This window comes from Cebus imitator, unplaced genomic scaffold (assembly GCF_001604975.1).
Source record: "Cebus imitator isolate Cc_AM_T3 unplaced genomic scaffold, Cebus_imitator-1.0 Scaffold338, whole genome shotgun sequence".
In the NCBI taxonomy this organism is placed as follows: Eukaryota; Metazoa; Chordata; class Mammalia; order Primates; family Cebidae; genus Cebus; species Cebus imitator.
The window spans coordinates 154,067-158,974 of NW_016107653.1; the positions used below are offsets into that span (position 1 = coordinate 154,067).

General features: G+C 41.4%; 1 protein-coding gene and 1 long non-coding RNA gene across 14 annotated transcripts in view; one reads left to right on the forward strand and one right to left on the reverse strand.

The window, feature by feature from the left end:
* Positions 1–4,908, reverse strand: part of LOC119467832 — a 17,407-nt gene that overhangs the window by 7,726 nt on the left and 4,773 nt on the right. Inside the window, exon 2 of the long non-coding RNA XR_005196456.1 lies at positions 2,374–2,380. This is a non-coding gene — a long non-coding RNA (uncharacterized LOC119467832). The remainder of the gene's footprint in view (positions 1–2,373; positions 2,381–4,908) is intronic.
* The window catches only part of MARK3 (microtubule affinity regulating kinase 3), a 118,952-nt gene that overhangs the window by 6,304 nt on the left and 107,740 nt on the right, over positions 1–4,908 (forward strand). The window lies entirely within an intron of this gene.

Here is a 4,908-nt window from a genome sequence, read left to right on the forward strand (position 1 = left end):
AGGCACGTGCCACCACACCTGGCTAATTTTTTTTTGTTTGTAGTAGAGATGGGGTTTCACCTCGTTGGCCAGGCTGCTCTTGAGCTCCTGACCTCGTGATCTGCTCGCCTCGGCCTCCCAAAGTGCCTAGATTACAGATATGAGCCACTGGGCCCGGCCGGATATGACACTTTGTAAGCCCTGGGTTATTTGCCAAAGTACCAGAGGCCCTGGGCTTTCCCAGTTATTTAACAGCTACTGATAATGTGTGCATCATGTACTTATTATTAGTTAATGCAAATAGTCCCCCAAATTTCTGACCTCTGTGAAATAAACTGATGATGCTGTTGTCTAGCTAGCTCTTGGTTATGTGAGACTGAATTAACCTGTTCAGCAAGTATGAGTGCCTACCATGTTATGACACTGTGCTAGGTGCTGTAGAGGCCATATACCTGGGAAGCATAGCATTCTCACACTTTAGTAATTCCTACCCCCTGCGGGACAAAGCAGTCTGACCTTTGTGAAACTAGTCTGTAACTCTCAAACTTAAGCAAACATTAGAATCACCTGAAGGGTTTTAGAACCCTGATTGCAGGGCCTCACCCCCAGACCTTGATTTTAACTGTAGCGTTTGGATTTCTAGGCTGCGCGCAGTGGCTCATGCCTGTAACTCCAGCACTTTGGGAAGCCGAGGCAGGCGGATCACGAGGACAAGAGATCCAGACCATCCTGGCCAACATGGTGAAACCCCGTCTTTACTAAAAATACAAAAATAAGCTGGGCATGGTGGTGCCCACCCGTAGTCCCAGCTACTTAGGAGGCTGAGGCAAGAGAATCACTTTAACCCAGGTGGTGGAGGTTATAGTGAGCCAAGATCATGCCACAGCACTCCAGCCTGGCAACAGAGTGAAGAAACTCTGTCTCAAAAAAAAAAAAAAAAAAAAAAAAAGAATTTGGATTTCTAACAAGTTGCCAGGTGATGTTGATGCTCCAGGTCCAGGGACCACACTTACAAATCACTGTAGCAGGAATTTCTCATGTTTATTTATTAAGAAAAAAAAAGAATCACTGCCTTAGTGTTCAGTGAAGCCTTGCTAACTAACTAACTAACTATACTCCTTTTAGATTGTGCTGTGACTATATCGAGGAGAGGTTTCCAAACGGTTTAATTGAGTTTTCAGGATCCATGAGTTAAAAAAACAAAACTGCCTGTTTATTAAAAAGTGTAGTTGTGGAAAATAACAATAGTTGCCATTCGATGATAACTTACTGTATACCAGGCAACGATAGAGTACTTTATAGAGTAATTTCATTTAAAATATGTAGTATGGTTTTATTTAAGCAGTTTTTTTTTTTTGGAATCGGAGTCTCATACTGTCACCCAGGCTGGTGTGAAGTGGCATGATCTTGGCTTACTGCAGCCTCTGCCTCCCGAGTTCAAGTGATTCTCCTGCCTCACTCACTACAGGTGGCCGCCACCACACCCGGCTAATTTTTTGTATTTTTAGTAGAGACAGGGTTTCACTGTGTTGATCAGGCTGGTGTCAAACTCCTGATTTCATGATCCTCCTGCCTCGGCCTCCCAAAATGCTGGGATTACAGGTGTGAGCCACCATGCCCAGTTTAATCAGCTTTTTGACTTCTAAGGACAACTTCTTGAATCAAGCAAGGTGTTTCGGCCTTATCAGAAAAAAGTTGGCCTATAGTTTCAGCTACTCAGGGGGCTAAGGCCAGAGGATTACTTGAGGCCAGCAATTCAAGTCCACCTGGACAACATGGTGAAACTCTGTAACTTAAGAAAAAAGAAAAAGTTGGCTGGGCACTGTGGCTAACGCCTGTAATCCTAGCATTTTGGGAGGCCAAGGTGGGTGGATCACCTGAGGTCAGGAGTTCAAGACCAGCCTGGCCATCATGGTGAAACCCCATCTTTAAAAAAAAAAGAAAAAGTTGATCTTTGAAGAATTCATGAAAATACCTAGTCAGAATTTGCAGGGAAAGATCTTATAAACTTCAGTTTGAACATCATTTTCATCTTCTGTATGTAAATTAGGTAAAGGTTGAAATTTGCAGTAAGTAGAATTTTGGTCATTTCAATTATATAACTCATATACATTGTAATTAGACTTACATAGTGCATTATTTACATTGTAATTACGTAGAGGCTTACACACAATCTAATATAAATTAATAGTAACTATTTGATTTCAAAGAGGACTGTTCTGCATTTTATTACTCTTTTTTTTGTTTCCTTTTGCTTTTTGAGACAGAGTTTCACTCTTGTCGACCAGGCTGGAGTCCACTGGCATGACCTCAGCTCACTGCAACTTCTGCTTCCCAGGTCCAAGTGATTCTCCTGCCTCAGCCTCCTGAGTAGCTGGGATTACAGGGGTGCACCACCACGCTCAACAAATTTTTTGTATTTTTAGTAGAGACAGTGTTTCACCATGTTGGTCAGGCTGGTCTCGAACTCCTGACCTCAGATGATCCACCCACTTTGGCCTCCCAAAGTGCTGGGATTACAGGCTTGAGGCATTACACCCAGCCTGCATTTTAGTATTCTAAGATATAGCCAAACTTTATGCCTGGAATTTGTTCTGAGCTGGAACACATTCCAAGTAAGAGTCAGGGAATGTTCCATGACTTGTGGCTTTGGTTAGAAAAGAAAAAGGAGTCAGGGAATGCAGCACCCTCTGATCACGACTGGGAGGTCTAAAGCAGAAAATTCATTTGTCTCATAACCAATTTAAATTTTCAAATTAAAACTGAAAGAGAAAATAAATCCCTTACCTGGGAAGCTTTACTGTCCGATCACACACAAGAAGTTAAAGATTGTGCTTGGAGTTGGTCTGCAAAAGTAATAAGGAATTTGTACTGACCCTTCTGCACCTGCTTTTACAGAGCAATTGGAAGGGCAGAGTTGGTGTTGGAAGAAAAGGCCTTTTTTTGGAGGAGGGGAAGCATCCAACTTTGTCTTTAGCTTAGAGTTCACTAGCACTTCACTCTAGCCACTCAAGCTGCTTGACTATGATGAGTCTTGTGTACTTCTGTGTAGACTAGATAAGGTGTTATTTCTGTGGGTTATGTGGGTCTCTGGTATTCAGTGTTGAAGCTCAAACAAAGCAGGTGTTTTTTCTGTATTTCTTGTTAATAGGCAGTTGCTTTTGGTTGGACCTAAATATTGTGGGATTTGTGTAGGGATAGTTCACACAGCATTTGTTTTGGCAGAATTTAATATGAAATCCGAGAAGTTTAAATTCATAGGTTTTGTTTCTAGAATTTTACATAACCCTAGTCTTTTTTATTTCTTATTTATTTTTTAATTTTTTTGTGATGGAATCTTGCTCTGTTGTCCAGGCTAGAGTGCAGTGGCATGATCTTGGCTCACCACAACCTCCACCTGCCAGGTTTCAGCAATTCTCCTGACTCAGCCTCCTGCGTAGCTGGGATTACAGGCGCCTGCCACCTCACCCAGCTAATTTTTGTATTTTTAATAGAGACGGGGTTTCACCATGTTGGTCAGGCTAGTCTCAAACTCCTGACCTCAAGTTATCTACCAGCCTCAGCCTCCCAAAGTGCTGGGATTACAGGTGTGAGCCATGGCACCCAGCCAAAACCTTAACACTACTTTCTTGAAGGGATGTGTGATAGAAAGAGTCTGGGCTTGAAAGTAGAAGACAAAAATGAGAGCCTAAGACTGATTTAGAGAAAGATTCTGAAGACAGTTATGAGGTAGAATGGAGAAGATATGGAGCAAAAAAGGAAGGAACAATAACATATAAAAGGAGAAATTAAAATTTAGTTATAGACTGGAATTTGAAATTGGTCTTGCAATTTAAGTAACTGTGGACAAATTAATTCACTTGCCTATGCCTCAATTTTTTTTTTTTAATCAAAAGAGAATAACATCTCAAGTTGTGTTTCCGTTTTTTTTGTTTGTTTACTTAGATTTTTATGTCTTTTCACTTTCTCAATCTCCTCTGTGGTCACATTCATCAGGTATTCTGTCACGTTCATCACTGCCAGGCTGGCCTGTGTTCTTTCTAGGCCTGCTGCATAGCTGTCATCCTGAGATCTCCCTTCACCCGTTACCTAGGGATTCCTTTTGCCTTTCCTGTTGGATCCTATTTTCTTCCCCTTGGTTCACTCCCAGGTTTCATTACAGCAGTTCTTCCAGTGATTTTCTGAGAAAGTTGCTGGGAGGTCAAATTTTAAAATCCTTTCATACCTGAAAACATCTTTATTCTGTCCCCATACTTGACTGATACGTTGGCTGCATATACACTTCCGGACTGAATACCCTTTTTCCTCAGAATTTTGGATTTTTTTTCTTATATGGTATCTGACACTCCGATTTGGAGAGATATAATGCTATTTTGAGTCTTGCTTATTTTTCTGCATTTATTTAAGGCTAACTGGAAGTTCTGTGCGTTTGGATGGATCTTTAATAAAACAGTGGGGCATACTGTTAATTCTTTGTGGAGCTCTTGATACCAATATATTTTGTCTTATCACTTGGCCTGGGCAAGCACAGAATGCCCATATTCCAGGGAGCTGAGTCAGGGAAGAGAGCAGAAAGAAAAATCTGTGGCTTTGTGTTTTCTCTCCTTGTTTTCAGTGTCCCTGCCCTCAGTCGTGCCCTTTGTCCGTAAGCCCAGAGACTTTCCATTTTGCCCTTTCTGAGGAACCTCCAGTTTTTTTCCACAGTGGGAGAGGAGACCTGGGGGTCTGTTATTTGATGGACTGACAGATCATCATATTTCAGGCTTACTTCACTCATACTTGTAGAGGTACTTGGTACCACCAGTTCCTGAACCTTTTGAGGGTTCTATAATACAAATCAGGATTTTCCAATATCTCTATAGCTGGTTTAGGATTAGTCTTTCTTATATGTGTTAAGTCATTTTCCTTCTTTTTTTTTTTTTTTTTTTT